The sequence below is a fragment of the Erinaceus europaeus genome, chromosome 16 (assembly GCF_950295315.1).
Source record: "Erinaceus europaeus chromosome 16, mEriEur2.1, whole genome shotgun sequence".
NCBI classification, from domain to species: Eukaryota; Metazoa; Chordata; class Mammalia; order Eulipotyphla; family Erinaceidae; genus Erinaceus; species Erinaceus europaeus.
In genome coordinates, this window is record NC_080177.1 from 58782286 (window position 1) to 58800322 (window position 18037).

The 18037-nt window shown below is 39.0% G+C and overlaps 1 protein-coding gene across 15 annotated transcripts in view; it reads right to left on the bottom strand.

The window, feature by feature from the left end:
* NPAS3 (neuronal PAS domain protein 3) overlaps positions 1 to 18037 on the bottom strand; it is a 1061849-nt gene that overhangs the window by 65312 nt on the left and 978500 nt on the right. The window lies entirely within an intron of this gene.

An 18037-nucleotide genomic window follows, 5' to 3' on the forward strand; every position in this document is an offset into this window, starting at 1 on the left:
ACACGTATCCACAAACTACTGCAAAATATATACCTGAAAGCAGGACTACACTAGAGTTTGCAGTGAGTACCTCCCTAACACTTCCTCTCCACTATTCCAAGCTTGGGATCCATGATTGCTCAACAAATTGTTTGGCTTCATATGTTAACTCTCTTTTCAATCACCAGGTTCCAGATGCCACCAGGATGCTGGCTAGGCTTCCCTGGATTGAAGACCCCACCAATGTGTCCTGGAGCTCAGCTTCCCCAGAGTCACACCCTACTAGGGAAAGAGAGAGGCAGACTGGGGGTATGGACCGACCAGTCAACGCCCATGTTCAGCGGGGAAGCAATTACAGAAGCCAGACCTTCTACCTTCTGCATCCCTCAACGACCCTGAGTCCATGCTCCCAGAGGGATAGAGAATGGGAAAGCTATCAGGGGAGGGGGTGGGTTATGGGGATTGGGTGTTGGGAATTGTGTGGAGTTGTACCCCTCCTACCTTATGCTTTTGTTCACTAATCCTTTCTTAAATAAAAAATTAAAAAAAAAAAAAAAAAAAGTAGACAGACAGTTTTCTAAAGGAGTGATACACATGGTCCACAGACACATGGAGAGATGCTCTACTTCACTTATCATTAGAGAAATGCAAATTAAAACTACACAGAGATGCCATCTCACATCAGAGAATGGCTTATAGCAAAGCCAGGAAATGACGGCTGCTGTAGAGGTGATAGAGAAAAAGAAACTCTATTACACTGCTTGTGGGCATGCACATTGCTATGGCCCTTTTGGAAGACTGTATGGGCAGTACGTACAGAAATAAAAACGGAATTACCTTTCAGTCCAGCAATACCACTCTCTAGGCATTTATCCAATGGACACTCCAACAGTAATTAGAAAGAACATAGGCACCCCTATGTTCATAGCTGCATTATTCACAATTTCCAGAGTGGAAACAGTTTAAATGCCTATGAACAAATGACTAGCTAAAGAAGTTATGGGATATATATTCCACAGATTAGTACTCTGCAACCAAAAAAAAAAAAAAGATATATGTCTTTTGGGACAAAACAGATGGAACTGGAAGTGATTATGCTTAGTGAAATAAGTAAATAGATGAAAGACAACTACTAGGTTTCACTCATATGTGGATTCTAAAGATCTGATTCACATGAACTTACCAAAACAAAAAAGAAACAGAAGCAAACAAGGTGTTTCTAAGACTTGCGAGAACTATGGTGGTTTATCTCTGGGCAGTGGTTGGGTGGTGGGTGTGATGTGGAAATATACATTGTAATCTGTCTATATGTTTTTGCCTCCCCCACACATTTATGGTCCTGCCTTGCCTTCCATTCCCAGTCACACTTACACCTATTGCTACTTCTGAATGCCCTTCCTTTTTTCCTTTCTAGTTCTGTATCTTGAAGTCTTGATGGAATTGAAGTTCAGAACCCTCTAGTCATCTTCCCTTAACATTGCTCCCCCTCTGTGGTATGGATCAGAATTCTTTTGGGAATGCAGAAGGTGGAAGGTCTGACTTCTCTAATTGCTTCTTCACTGGACATGGGTATTGGCAGGTCAAGCTATACCCTCACCCTGTTTCTATTTTTCCCTAGTAAGGTAGGGCTTTGGAGAGGTGAGGTTCTGGGATACACTGTGAGTTTGTCTGTCTAGGGAAGTCAGGACGGAATCTTAGTAGCATCTGCAGTGGGCTGAAAGGAGGCAAGATACAAAACAAGACAAAACAATAAAATTGAACAATACACAGGAACCAAAATTAGTAATAGAGCAGATGAGAATAAGGTTTTTAGGGTTTAGAGAAACTAGGAAGTCTATCTTAGGTATGTTCCAAAGAGGCCATGACTTGAGTAAATTTGTTTAAGCTTGATAGATAACATGCACATAAACTAAAAAAATTGTCTGGGGAGATATAGTTAGAATAGAGAACAGGACTAGAAAGCTGGATTTGGACAGAAAGTAGCTTCTAAACCTGAAGAAAGTTTATGAATGCACTAAACTGTTTACCCCATCAATCAGACCTAGGACTCATGTGTATTTTAACATTTATCAAAGAAGCCTATGTAGTTCTAGATGTTTTTATATCTTCATTGACACTATTCCCTCTATACAGAGTTCCCTTCCCTATGATTTCTGTAGGGTAAGCCTTTTTATAAAGATTTGGCTAAATTTACACTCTGAGAATCTCTCATCTTCCACAGAGAATAATTTACTTCATCTCACTGCCCTTGGAGAAGATCTCTATTATAGTACATATCCCGTTGTCTCACTGTCATTCCTTTGTGTGCCTGCCCAAGTCTAGACTCCCCACTCTGGACCATGGAGTCTATTTTAATCCATCTTTGTCTTTCCATTACATACTCCAGTGTGTAATATACACTCAGTACAGACTGTGGGATTGAGTGAAATCATTCCCTAAATACTTTGGGCAAAAGATAATGCTGATGAATGAAATTAAAAATCATTCTCAGTTACAATAGACTTTTATTTTGATTTCCCTATTTATTATCAGCTGAAAAAGCTTATTTGTAAAAATGTATCTATTATGTAGATGTAAGACTTTTGGGGAAAGCTATATTCTGAAACTCTCATTAGAGCAATTAAAATTGGTAATTTCATATCACTTGGGAAGAAACTGAAGTAGATAAGCTCTAGGGTCAACATATGTCTTGTTCAGCTTTCTTTAAAGGCATGGGGACTAATAAAGCTTTCCACTTTATCTTCAGTGAAATAATACTGCTGAAATATCATCTCATTTTTGATGTCAGTGCTGATATCTACTTACCTCCATGATGTCAAGTGGGAATTATTATTATTAGAATGACAGGTTACTAATGATGCTCCATAGAAAAGGAGAATAGTAGGAATCATTATAACCCCAGTCAACAATATCCCTTCGTGTCTGTGCCTCTGAGTTTGGTGGTTTCAACAAGCTCACTCTATTGCAGCTGTGTGGAAATTATTCTAAGCAGGAAGTAAATCAGGAGCAGGTGTCTATGAATTTCACTAGCTGAGCATCATCCTTTTTAAAGTTTTTAGGACTGGATGACATGATTAAGAGGTCTGATTTCTTCAGACAAGAGAGAATAGATTCTGTGGTGGCCAAGATGTCTGGTGGCTCTTGTGAAACCCTCCAGTTGAAGGTACTGGTATCCCAGGAGGAAAGCCCATTGTGGGGAGGAAGACTGGACAGGTTCTCTCCAGGCTTAGTAGTCACTCTGCCAGCCATTCATGGGAGATTGGCAGTATGGTTTATTGCTTCTAAACTTCGCTCCCTTTATACTTGCTGAATCACTTGCTATCAATCTAGATTCTACTTAACTGTAGATGAGCTCCAGGGTTCACTGAGTGCACAACCATGGCATAGTAGGTACCACTTACTACTAGTCCCAGGTTCAGTGGTCAAAACCTGTATATTATGGAACAGTTTTTTCTCTCCCTCTCCCTCCCCCCTCTTTCTCTCCATCTCTCTTTCTCATATTTAAGTTTATAAATCAACTGAAAATGCATAACCACTGCAGACAAGCTGACATAGGTGCTCACTAATAAGCCAATAGCAAAGGGGTGACCGATATATTTAATAAAAGCAGGATATAAAAGTAAGGGTGAGTATATTGTGTCAAAGGAAGGCAAATAAATTTGTCACTACTCAGAATAAGAAAAGAGAGAATTACTCTGAAATAATCATTATATTTTCATCCTCAATTTAGGACCTAAATTGATTTACTAGAATCCACCTATCTAGAATCTTGCAATAGAAGAAGATATAAAAGTTCACTGAGCCTCCTCTAAGTATTAGAACATTCTCTCCAAGTCTCATCAGATCTCATCTCCCTAGTAGCCATGATTTGGTGAAGAGCTCAGTGGAGTATTTCAGATTCTCAAATTAGAACCAGCACAAGGCAACCTGGTAACTCTGAGTGGCCTTGGAGGGAATTTCCAGGAAGGCTTTAATCTCCCTCCCAGGGAGGATCTGCTTAATCTGATCTACCCCAGATTAAGCAGATCCTCTGCTCTGACTTCCTAGTGTCCCAAAAGGACTTTCCCCCTTATGGAGCTAAAGGAGGTATAATCTAAAATGTCTAGAAAAGTCTGAAGGCAAGCTCCATTGCTGCTGCTGCTGCTGCTGCTGCTGCTGCTGCTGCTGCTTCTCCTTCTCCTTCTTCTTCTTTTAATTTTTATTTATAAAAAGGAAACACTGACATAACCACAGAATTCCAGAATGATGAGGCTGCTTGTCTGCTGAGTTTCCATGATTTCTACAAGGAGTCATAAGTTTCAAGAACATTTGACAAGGGGCTGTTGAAGACTTAAATATATTCAGAATCACCTAATAATTAAGTGATTTTTTTATTGTGATTCTAGAGTTCTAGCCACTATAAATTAAATGTATGTAGATTTCTTAAAAAGAAAGTTAAATGCATGTAGATTTCTTAAAAAGTAAATTATGATAGCATGAAAGTAAATCAATAAATATGTCAAATACCAGTGTAGTTTTTTTAAAGAAAATGGAAGGAGACTCTAACTTATAAGCAATAAGGCCTGGGAATTTAAATATATATATATAATTTCACTGGCTGCATATTCTCCCCTCCAAATATCTAAAAGAATTAAGACAATGACCTCCAAAAGAAATATGTTCTGGCCTTCCAAAATATGCTTAATGCTTATAAATTCACTTATCTTTTAAAAAATACTGAATTTCCATTTATGTGAATGAAACTATCCTTGGAACTTCAGCTTATACTGTGGTTGGAGACAAGTCATATACAAATAGATTTAGGAAATAGTGTCAACTTGTGTTAAGTTCTGAGAAGGACTAAACAGTAGGATAAATCAAGGGGAGGGGTACAGAAGCTATGCTTGAGCTATCTAGGGGTGGCGAGGGAAGAAATTTGAGTGACATGCAGATGTGATCCACTGACGGATCTGAGGACAGTTTATACTCTAGGAAGAACAAAATTAGCACAAAACCTCTGATGACAGGGAGTCAAATGATAACTTAGAAGAATTGTTACAGGGGAGTCAGGCTGTAGTGCACTGGGTTAAGCGCAGGTGGTGCAAAGCACAAGGACCGGCCTAAGGATCCCAGTTCGAGCCCCTGGCTCCCCACCTGCAGGGGAGTGCTTCACAGTTCTGCAGGTGTCTAACTTTCTCTCCCCCTCTCTGTCTTCCCCTCCTCTCTCCATTTCTCTCTGTCCTATCCAACAACAACAAAATCATCAACAATAATAACAACTATAACAATAAAACAACAAGGGCAACAAAAGGGAATAAAATATATATAAAAAAAGAATTGTTTCAGTAGAATGTTATCAACAATAGGCTGAAAGTGGTGTTTTCAACATGGCAAGTTAGATACATTGCCTCTGGTGACTCAGAATAAAATAGAAATATGGGTGGGAGAGAGGGATAAGTAGGTTATGTTAAGGGAGTAGTACAAAATTATTTGATCAAATACTACTACAAAGGGTTGAGAAATCATGACGCAGATTATTCTTTTGTCTAAATAAGAGTCTTGTTTCTCTTTCAAAGCATGTTGCAAGGAAGGCATCTTTTTCAGATGGCCATGGAGGCATTCGTGGAGGAGAGATGGAAAAGACACAATTAGTTCTTTGTTTCTCAGAAAGTCACTGCATGAGAAACTATGGACTCCAGAATTTAGGCTCTTTCTCCTTTCTTGGAAAGAGTCAACAGAGTCCCACTAGAATATTATACAGTACTTCTGACACACAGTTGGCTTCCAACCACTGGGGGAGTTTGCTTATCCAGAGAGCTCACTTTATGAGTAACTAGCTGCTTTAATGAAACCATGGAGACTTGTGTACTAGAGGACCCTAAAAGATCCATATATTCTAGAGATCAACAATTTAAATTCCCCTGCCCCTACTTCATACCTTGCATTAAACAGTTATATTAATTTGCCATGATGCTAAATCAGTTCCAAAGAAAACCGTTTTGTATGCATTTCTTTTGTTAAAAAGACAGATGACGTATTTCAGTCATATTTTGTCTCTTATAATCAAATCAATATTCAGGACACTTAAGCAGGGAGAAATTTCCCAGAAATCAATGCATTTTTCTTTCTCTAGAAGACATCATTTATTATTCTAGAGCTTAGGATACAATCTGAAATCCTATTTGGTGAATTATTACTGTCCATAGTCACGGGTACAAATATAAAGGAATAGAAGTTAAGGTTTCAGGCCATCTAATTCAATCTAGATCAATCTCACAAGTCCCATAAATATGAAACCTCACATATGGACATGTATGTTCACAGTGAACCAGGCATTGTGGTAGTAGTTGATCTGGATTAGCTTACTTTATTTTATAAAAGCTGCATGAAAGGAGCTCTACTAGTGTCTTATTTTAGTAAAGGGATGCTCTATGAAATTCAAGAATTTATTTAATATAGAACCAGAACTGACAGGACTGAGTTAAAGTCCTCTGCTATTTGACTTAAGAGTCTCTGTGCTTAATCTTTCTTTATTAGAGCAGTTTTGAGATAGTGAGGGTCAAACGTGATAATGAATCCATAAGCCCTTCAAATCTATAAAAATTAAGTAATGGCTATTCCATACCACTGGATCAAAGAGTTTACTTATCTCTACAGTTACTATTGGGGCATTTTGGGAAATTAAAGAGTATTGAGTCTAAATGTAATCAACTGTGTTTACATTTTCTTTCTTATTTCAAAGCTCTGCAGTATGCCAAAATCTCATGGTAGATTTAAAAATTATATTATATTGCGACTATATTTACAGAAATAAAATGATTATTTTAAAAGGGATATTAGTGTATATACAAAAAGGGTTGCTAATTTTGCATTAACAATCCTTGATGCCATTGTCAAAGTAGTAATTATTTTTATTATTCTTAGCTAGCAAAAGCTTAGAAACCTTACCTGAAGAGACAGAGCATTAGTCAAAACTGAGATGTTCTTAATGCTCTTGCTGAAATAGAATGTCTAGTAATTGTACCTCTAGTTGGTAAAATAGCTAGTTGATTAATCCTAGAAAAAATCACATACCCCTAATTAGAACTACTGTCATACCCTGTTAATGGAAAATAAATTTTTTAAGATAAAAAAAAAAGACCAAACAGTATCAGTTGTATGTAAAATGACACTGGAGGCAGCCTGGCAGTAGCACACCTGGTTAAGGGCACAAAGTAGGAAGCACAAGGACCCGTCTAACAATCCTGATTTGAACCCCCGGCTCCCCACCTGCAAGGGAGTCTCTTCACAAGCAGTGAAGCAGGTCTGCAGGTGTTTATCTTTCTTTCCACCTCTCTATCTTCCCCCTTCGCTCTCTAGTTTCTTTCTGTATTATCTAAGAAAATGGAGAAAAATGGCTGCCAGGAGCAGTGGATTCATAGTGCCAGCACCAAGCTCCAGCGATAACCCTGGAGGCAAAAAAAAAAAAAAAAAAAAAAGACACTGGAAACTGTGTTGTAATGGACAATTGTGCAGAGGTGAATGAGAGAGCTAAAATAATAGAATTAATTATTTTAATTTTATTGGAACTCTCTTCTATTTGCATTTTTCATCAGGATAACCTTCTGCCAGTAAGTTCTATCTTGCATTTACCTCCCCCATCAATTTATTCTGGGTGGGTGTCTGGGTTGACTGAAAGGCAATAAGTACATAGTTTTAGAAAGCCTGAATGGGTTGAAAGCCTGAAGGTTTTGGTCTCTCTAAAATTCATGTATTGATTTGACAAGACAGATACATTTTGTGCAGCTTAGAATACTGTGGTCATTTCAAGACAACACAGAACTGAAGCAAGTGCTTCAGGAGAAGAACTGATATCTCTGAATACCAAACACAGTTGAATCCCAGATAAGAAAAAACATGTGGTGGCATCTAGTGTGACGACTCTCACCTAAGAGGAGCGGAGGATGTCTGTCTGTGCTCTCAGAGCTGTCTAGAGGAGGCCACCATCACATTGCCCTCTTTTGTTAGTTTGGACATACCACCAAGCTACACGCTTCCTAATACAATTCAAACATACTGAATACAGGTTCCCTCTTGCACTAAAAAGATGCTGCTTTCTTAGAACAACATTTCACATGTTTTTTTTTTTTTTAATAATTTTTGGAAAATCATGAAGTTGTAACAGGAGACGGTGTGTCAGCAGATAATTGTTCTAATTTTAAGAAACATAGTTCCTCAAAATATTTTTTATTTTTATTCAGAATGATTTTTCAGAAACGGTTTAATAGAAATAAAATGGTGAATAACTGGTCCCAATGGAAAGCCATGGAAAATAAGTGATGACAAAATAACTCTACTTTTCGTTTTCTGAAAGAAATGCTTTACTGTAGATGAGGTACATTCTAATTTTAGTGACTGGTAAAGATTAAAAATATCATTGTTAGAAAAATAGATAAATGTGAGTCAGGTCATAGGCTAGCCACCTGAATGCAGAGCTATTCCAACAGTCACCTGTACATGACACTGATGTCAAGTAACAGGGTCCTAGTGGCATGTTAGAGGGCTTGGTCCTGTCAATCCTCACTGCTATCTCAGAAAAAGAGAAAGCGTGCACTTCAACTCAACCCATATTGGGTGATAACTACAAGCTTCATACTGTTTCAAGTACTGAGGAAGAATGAGAAAGTACTTAGTAGTATAGTCAATGTAGTGTATTCACAGGAAGACAGCATCTGACATCAGAGGATCTGGATATTTCTCTCAGTTTTGCCATTTATGACCTTAGAAAAAGTCAATTAATATTTCTGTGTCACAGTTTAAATATCTTCAAAATTGTCAAAATATTTTGTGAAAATTACCTAAAGCAATTCCTAAGTGATCCATTTGAATGTATGTGGAAGTATTTCATCGCATAAAGAGAAGCTATTTGCTACACCTATGCCTTCTCATTTTTTATTCATAGAAAAAAAAAGGTTTATACACTGTTGACAGCTAAATCTAGAAGCTGAGAAACTGAGGTACAGGGCAGTTTAGTAAAATATAAAAATTTTCATTTTAACTCAGAGAAGAAGGAATAGTTGTGTCAGGGGAGATAAAAAAGGGGGAGGCAATAATTAAGTGGTGCCATGTTGGGTGAGTAAGAGTTTTTCAGGTGGAATTGTGGAAGAAAGAAATTTTAGGGGAAAAATTAAGAGTTCCAAGAAAGAATGATGGACGTGATGTTAGGAAATTAAGGCTAGAACCAGATTCTTGGATATGTTGGCACTATGAGCCATCGATTATTTGAGGGCAGAGAATTAGATGATTGCTGAGGCGTTGGAAGGTATCTCAGAAAGCCTGGTGAAGGGTGGAATCAAGAAAAGAGAAGCAGGCAGATTCAACCAATGTTGGTAACCCACTAATATGGCAGGTGACCAAGAGGGGAAGGGTCGATGAGGTCGATCTCTTAGAACTGTGACTTTATTAAAAATAAGAACTAGAATTCCAGATAGCTTAAATCATAAGAAACAATTCTGTTGGGGCCCTTTAGTGGTACAGTTGGTTGAGTACACATGTTACAGTGTATGAGGACCTCTGTTCAAACCCCTGGCCCCCACCTGCATTGCGGAAACTTCATAATTGGTAGAGTAGTGCTGCACTGCAGGTGTTCTCTTTTTCGCTCCTCTCTATCCCTCTCTATTTCTATCACTATCAGAAAAAGAAAAACGCAATGGCTTCCAGGAAAGGTAGAGTTGACATGAAGGCACAAAGCCTTAGTGATAACTAGTGGAAACTTTTTTTTTTTTTTTTCAAAATTACACTTTAATATGCTATCATTTGGGGATCTTTTCTTTTTTCTTTTTTTTAAGGGTTATCGCTGGGGCTCAGTGCCTGCAGGATGATTTAATTGCTCTTGGTGGTTATGTTATTCCCTTTTCTTAATTCTTTTGATACAGACAGAGAGAAACTGAAAGGGAGAGAGAAAGAGACACTTGCAGCACGACTTGACGATTTATGACACTTCCTCCCTGTAGGTGGGGACCAGGGACTTGAATCACCTTGAGACATTTTAATATGCAACTTCAATTTTAAAACTCTGTTTGCATGTGAAGTATCTTCAATTTAAAAAAAATTCCCTTCTGACAATGGGAATCCCAGTGGTGCAACTCCACTGCAAGCAACCCCCATCTGAAGGTAGAATTTTTAGTATTACATACAATTTTTATAAAAATTTTTTCTGAGAAACAGTTCTCCAGAATATTTTCTCTACCTACATGAGGTAAAAATAAATCTTAGTTTTTTTATCTGTGTGCCCTAGGAGTTGATGCTTTTTGCAACAGAGCTTCCAGTATGACTTAAAACTAAATGGACAACTAGAAAGGCAACAAGAAAAGGGCTTCTGTGATTTTAGTAAAATATATTCTGAGAGATGCACTAACCTGGTTTCTTAATAAGTGAATATTTGAAATTAAATAGGGAAGTCACTGGGGGGCCAGGTGGTGGCACACCTGGTTAAGTGCAAATAATACTAAGTGCGAGGACGCGGTTTGAGCTCCCGTTTCCCACCCGCAGGTGAAGCTCCATTGCTTCACAAGTGGTGAAGCTGGTCTGCAGGTGTCTCTTTTCCTCTCTCCCTCTCTATTTTCCCCTTCTCTCTGTTTTTCTCTGCCCTATCTAATAAAAATTAGGGGGAAAAGGCAGGGGAGGGATGTGGGAATGGCCATCAGGAGCAGTGGATTTGTTGTAGTGCAGGCACTAAGCCCCAGAAATAACCCTGGTGGCAAAAAAGAAAAAAGAAAGAAAAAGTCATTGTAAAAATCATAGAAGTTTCATATCTTACAGAATAGATATAGCCTTTTTTTTTTTTTTAAAGTTTCTCATTTGAAAGATGTCTGTGTGGCTAGGCACTGGCACACCTACACTACAGTGCGCAAGGACCCAGGTTCAAGCCCCTGGTCCCCACCTGTAGGGGGAAAGCTTCATGAGTGGTGAAGCACGGCTGGAGGTGTCTCTCCCTCTCTATCTTCCCCACCCCTCTCAATTTATCTCTGTCTACTCAATAGTAAATAAATAAAAATTAAAAAAAATCTTTTTAAAAAGATGTCTGTGCTTATAGAAGACAAAATAATTATCTTTAATAAACATCTAGTTTCTTTTGTTACTTCATGCTTAGATATTCTTCTTTTTTAATTTTTTACTTATTACTGGATAGAGACAGGGAGGATCTGAGAGGGGGATGGGAGATAAAAGAAAGAGATGGAGAGACAGCTGCTCTTTCACCACTTGTGAAGCTTTCCCCCTACAGGTAGGGACCAGGGACTTGAACCTGCATCCTTCGGGGCCACCATCTGGCCCCCATGCTTAGATATTCTTAAACACAAGGTATACCAGGAGTCTTAAAAACAAAACGACAATAAAAGAAAAAAAAACAAGAGAAAAAATAGTAGACCTAAAATTTTTTTCTCTTTATAATTTAAAACTCTGTATCATATGGAAACAGGAAATATTGCAGAATCAATTGGTCCAACAGTTACCTAAAGGCAAATTCATGCCCAAATCATACAAGATGAGGGACTGTTATTTTTTAAGAATTTCAGGTTTTCCAGGGCTGGGTGTTGGAACACGCAGTTAAGTCTCCGTTATAGTGCATAAGGACCCAGTTTCAAGCTACTGGTCCCCATCTGCAGGGGGAAAGCTTCATGAGTGATAAAGCAGTGCTGCAGGTGTCTTTTTCTTCCCCACTTCATCTCCTCTTTCCTCTCTCAATGTCTCTCTTGTCTCTATCAAATAAAGAAACATAAAAAAGAATTTGAAGTTTTCCTATGCTCTGTCAGATCATGGTAGAACTCTGGATATTTGAAGATTTTATCTCTGGGCCAAGTGGTAAACAGCAGGTTAAGCACACATGGCATCAAGCACAAGGACCAATGTGAAGGATCCCAGTTCAAGCCTCTGGCTCCCCATTTGCAGGGGAGTCATTTCACAGGCACTGAAGCAGGTCTGCAGGTGTCTATCTTTCTCTCTCCCTCTCTGTTTCCCCTTTTCTCTTGATTTCTCTCTGTTCTATCCAACAACAGCATCAATAACAATAACAAGGGCAACAAAGTGGAAAAAATGGCCTCCAGGAACAGTGGATTCATAGTGCAGGCACCAAGCCCCAGCAATAACCCTGGAGGTAAAAAAAAAAAAAAAAAAAAAGCTTTTCTTTACAGATTTTTAAAGAACATTCTCAGCATTGAACAAGCATGCCAGCTCTCTCTTTGTTTCCACTCCAGGATGTTCTACTTTGCCAGTAGAGATAGGACCAAAACAATGTATATAAATAACTTAGACATGAGAGTTGTGTTTGGTGGACATTTCAGAGTAGACTGAAGTGGACTGAGAGTGGTTGAGAAGATGCATCAGCCAATAGTACCCAAGCTTGGCAATATCTGAGACCCTGGGTTCCATCCCTGGCACTGCATATAACTGAGCAATGCTCTAGTTCCCCTCCTTCATTAAATAAATAATTAAATATTTTTTAAAAAGATAATAAAGTTAGCAGTCCTGTTCTAAAGAATACTATCCTTCAGAGACAACGCATCTTCTTCTTTACTTTCTCTGATTACGTATCTCCACCCCCCGCCCTCCACTATATCTAGTACGTTTCCTAAGTTACAGACCCTATGCAAAAGGCAAACTGCTGATGCAGTGCAATTATAGGGAGAGAGCTGTGTTCTGCTGAGCTATGTGGCCAGCAAAGAGACCTAAACAACAAGGAAGCTCTTGAGGCATAAAAAGTGGCTGGTTCAGATTACTGTAGTTCCATGGCTTTTAAAGTTAATGAGAATAGACACCCCAATGTCAGCTCACAATTGGGAAAGATCCCCTTCCTTGAAGGGGATCTTTGCCAAGGACTGGAGGAGCCTGGATGCAGCAGCAATCTAGACTATACTGCAGATTCAGGTTGGCATTCTTTGGCTGGAGTCACCTTGGCCATGGGTACTTGAGTGGCAAGTTAATATCTGTACACTCGTGCTATGGGGCATGCTAAGACATAAAGAGAAGGTCTGAATCAAGCATGGCATTTTTTTTTCTTTAAAAAAATTAGGAGATGTGACTTAGGAGTAGAGCTCTGGTGCATTGCATGTGTGAGGCTCTGGGTTCAATCCAGAGCAGCACATGAGAGCTCAGCAAAGACCAATGGATAAAACCCCACAGATGGTGGAGCAGTGTGCTGTGCTCTCTGCTTGTGTGTCTCTTCACTTGCAGTGCAAACATTCAAAATTGGACTGGGAAGGCAGCTCAGCAGTAGGGTACATGCTTGAGTCCCTACGTTTGACTTCTGACCTCATTATGAAATATGATATAAGCTTAGATTAACTTTCCATAGGTTGTGGTGCATCTCACAATGAATCCTTCTTGAGTTTAATTTGTTAAGCAGTGCAGCACTGGGATAAAGAGTACAAAAATCTGAAGTCAACTACCTGGATCAATCCTGGCCCCTCAGTAGCTACATTTAAAGGTGTGTGAACACGAGCTGAAAGTACTGAGGGTACTAAAGAATGACTGTGCCTACCTGTGAAATGGGCATAATAATAGAATGTAAGGTTTGAACCATGCCTGTGTTTAGGAAGTTCAAGATGCTGTTGTGTGAGTTAAAATAAAGATGAAGAAGGGGGTCGGGCGGTAACAGTGAGTTAAGTGCACGTGGCGCGAAGTGCAAGGACTGGCATAAGGATCCTGGTTCGAGCCCCCAGCTCCCCATATGCAGGGGGTCGCTTCATAAGCAGTGAAGCAGGTCTGTAGGTGTCTATCTCTCTCTCTCTCTCTCTCTCTTTCTCTGTCTTCCCCTCCTCTCTCCATTTCTCTCTGTCCTATCCAACAACAACGACATCAATAACAACAATAGTAACTGAGGATAAAAAAACAAGGGCAACAAAAGGGGAAATAAATAAATAAATATTTAAAAGAAATAAAGATGCAGACTTTAGCATACTGTTTGCCAGAAAAATCAATGTTCAGTAAGTGGTAGTTTTGTTACTACTACTGTCAGCGATGGCAAAATGACAGGAAAGAAAAGGTATCAGATAAAACAATGGGCAAAATTAGAAAAGTTCATGTGCCAAGGTCATGGGAAACAGGTAAAGAAATAGTCTACTGAGCAGAGTTAACAACTTGAATCTTTAAAGGAAAAATTAAAGAAGCAGATAATGGTAATACTTAGAGGAGACATGGGAAATCTAGAGAAATTATCATTGCTGGTGTGTGTGTGTGTGTGTGTGTGTGTGTGTATTGTGTGATGGTAGGTGATCAGCAGTTTTATTCTAACACTTTATAAGCTGTTAGGTTTGCTTATTGAGAATGAACAGATAAATTAGATGCTAGTCAATGTATTGTTTTATCAGTTTTTCCACTAACTTTCTTTCTCCCCCCCCCCCCAAAGAAGAAAAATACTTTCAAACAAGATTAATAAACTAGGAAAGTCCTGCATCTCACAATGCCCCTGGGTCCATACTCCCAGAGGGCTAAAGAATAGGAAAGCTATCAGGGGAGGAGATAGGATACGGAGTTTTGGTGGTGGGAATTGTGTGGAGTTATACCCCTCTTAATCTATGGTTTTTGTCAGTGTTTCCTTTTTATAAATACAAATTAAAAAAATAAACTAGGAAAGTCCATAGTAAAGGGGAGGTGAGTAGCTGGAGCTGTTGGACGGTTCACGTTAGCTGGGGACAGCAAATGAGTCTAATCTCCTGTCAGTCATTTTGGGGAGGAAGCAAAGCACTGGATGGAGACTTTCTTGATATCTTGAGACAGATGTGCTGATTAGGTATGTCAGAGGAGGGCAGTCACTTGAACATTTTATGATCTGATGAAAACTGAAACAGCTCCTCAGTCTTTTTAGATGTTCAAGATTCAACCTTTTAGTGATTTGTTTCTCAAATGTTCTTTCTTACGGTAAAGGTGCTTTTAACCCTCTCAAGAAGACTCTCTCTTGTCTGTTTTCCTGGTGGCCCATCTTGTTATCACTCACAAGTGATGTTTTCTTCAGGGGGACATTTTTACCCTCGAAGAGTTGTTACTTGATATTACCTTGCTTCATTCTCTGTGTAACGAGTGCAGTCTCTGGTTAAGTGCAAGGATTATGCACCTGGACTGCCAGAATTCAAGCCCTGTCTGTCCCTTTGATGTATGAAGCTGGGCATGCTAACTAATATTTCTAGCCTTAGTTCCTTCACCTGTAAAATGTCAACAATGACAATAATTTCCTCGGCATTGTTGTGAGAGTTAGTGCATGTGAAGTAAACCATGCCCAGCATATGGTGGTGTACATAATGGTTATTGTTATATTAACCTTCATTCTCTGAAACCATCTTCTTTCCTTATTTACTTCCTTTTTTATTATCTTTTTTTTTTTTTTTTGGCTCCAGGGTTACTGTTGGGGCTCAGTGCCTGCACCACGAATCCACTGCTCCTGGAGGCCATTCTTCACTTTTGTTGCCCTGTTTGATTTTTTATCGTTGTGGTTATTATTCTTACGGATGTCCTTGTTGTTGGATAGGACACAGAGAAATGGAGAGAGGAGGGGAAGACAGAGAGGGGGAGAGTAAGATAGACACGTGCAGACCTGCTTCACTGCTTGTGAAGCGACCCCCCTTCAGGTGGGGAGCCAGGGCTCGAACAGGGATCCTTACTCCGGTCTTTGTGCTTGGCACCATGTGTGCTTAACCTGCTGTGCTACCGCCCACCCCACCCTTATTTATTTCTTGTAGTCTGTTTTCCCCAGTAGAATATAAGCACCATGAGTACAAGACTTTTTTTTTTTTAATTATTATTCAGTGGTGGACTCCCAGAATCTAGAACAGGATCCATATGGAGGATCTCAACAAATATTTGTTCAGTGAATGAATAGTATAAACGTATTTAAGGAATTATCTTGTCCAGTTTCAAGTCATTAGTAAGCAGTTTTATTGAGGTGGCTGGGAGGGAAGCAGAACAAAGAGAACTCAAGTCAATTGGCCTTCACTGAAACATAAGTTATTTCTACATTTTATTCATATATTCCACTCTTCTTTGCAGACACAGAATTTTATAGAGCTTTATGATCTCTAAGTTTGTCAAATAATGATAATAAATTCTGCTAAATATTGTTTTTTCAAACTATGCCTCTTTCACTCCTTTTGCCCCTTGGGCTATGGCCACTGCAACCAGTAAAACTAGTAAAGAAGACTTAATGCTTATGGAACAATAATAGTAGAAAGGATTTTCTACAGTTTTGCAAAAGCTGGAATACAAGAAAGACCTGTTCCTAATTTCAGGACAGTGTTCATTATACCTGTGGTCTTCTAATAGAACACCAAACTTGCTAAGGCAACACAGTTAGTAGTTCATACATAGTATCCAACAAGGCAGCAAAATACAAAATAGTCCCTAGGACAAAAATCTGCTCTTTTCCTCCAACCTAGCCTTTGTAAGGGACCTTTAGAGGGTGACACTCCTGTGAGCGGATCTGCTCTGGTACCTCTCCCTTCCTGTGAACTCTGCTAAAGGTTAAGCATACTCCACATGTGCCTTTCAGACCACAGGACAGCTCTGCTAAAGGTCATTCTAGGAAGGGCTTGATTCCCCACCTCCTTTCTTCTTCTTCTTCTTTTTTTTTTTTTTTCTGACAAATTAATGTCAAGGCAAGTACCCAGCTCTGACTTTTATGCAGCTTCTAGTCTTCTGGTGACTTACATAAGGTTGGCAAGACCCCATCCATGATAATGACTATTGCCATCTCTGACAATAGCATGGTCACTCTAAAAAAAAACGAAAACACACCAGAAGCTCAAAACTCATGGGGATGGTGGTGCTGGCCACACATAGATATATTCTACTGCTGTTTGCCTTTCCAACTGTAGCAAGCATTGTTTGAGAGATTGGTCAGAGTGTTGTAAAACTGATAAGCTTCAGGTTGCCAAGAGCATTTCATATATTTCATAGGTCTTAATTTATGTTGCCATAGTAACTGAAATGCTGGAGTTTTCTGTGATTAGAATACCTTTAGCCTTAAAATGACAACAATGTAGATTTTTAACTCCAAACTTAAGTCTCTATTATTGTGGGGAACATATACTCGCTATTCTATGTTGTGACTGCATATCCAATAATTAAAGTTAAGATTTCTGATTCCAAATATAATTTTTTTTATCAACATGTGTGAATCTCAGTGACCAAGATGTTATTTAAAGGAACAGCCTTACTCTAGAAAGGGAGAACTTGAATGGGATGTGTGGGGTAGAAATTCTGTAAGCAGGAGTTCAGGAACACTTATTAAGGATTGACGTGAACTTGGCTCACCAGCTCTAGTGAACTGAATTTTTTTTTTACATTTTTAATTAGTGATTACAAAATTATAAGATAACAGGTGTATAATTATACACCTTTCCCACCACTAGAATTCTGTGTTCCCATTCCCTCCACCGAATATGGGTTGACTATTTCTATAACTATTTATCTTTATATTTATATTTGCACATTTTTATACGGTACTACCCTCTCGTCTTTCCTAAATCACACCTACTGATTTTTTAGTATCATTCATTTTATTTAATTTTTTTCTCTTCTTTCTCCAAGTCTTGATGGAATTGGAGTTCAGAGCCATCTGGGAGTATACCTAATATTTACCCCTCTGGGAATATGGACCAAGATTCTTTATGAGATGCAGAAGGCGGAAAATCTGGCTTCTGTAATTGCTTCTCCACTGGACATGGGCATTGGTAGGTCAATCTATACCCCCAGCCTGTTTCTATCTTTCCCTAGTGGGATAGGGCTCTGGAGAGGTGAGGCTGCAGGACACATTGATGTGGTGGTCATCTGCCCAGGGAATGAACTGATTTTTTAAAAAAACATTCCTTTGTGTTATTAGCAAGTGTTTTTAAGGCCAGACATCATGATATTCAGGCATTTAGAGTACCAGCTATGTCTGAAGTAAGAATGAGAAGAAGTGGGAAACCGTTACTTAAGGTAAAAAATGAACTAAATATCCTGTGGCCTATTCAAGATAACATGTGTCAATGATACAAACCCAAAGCAACCGGAAGTAAGCAAACAAAAAGCCCCCAATGCAAATAACTGAGGGCTGATCTGAGACAGAAAT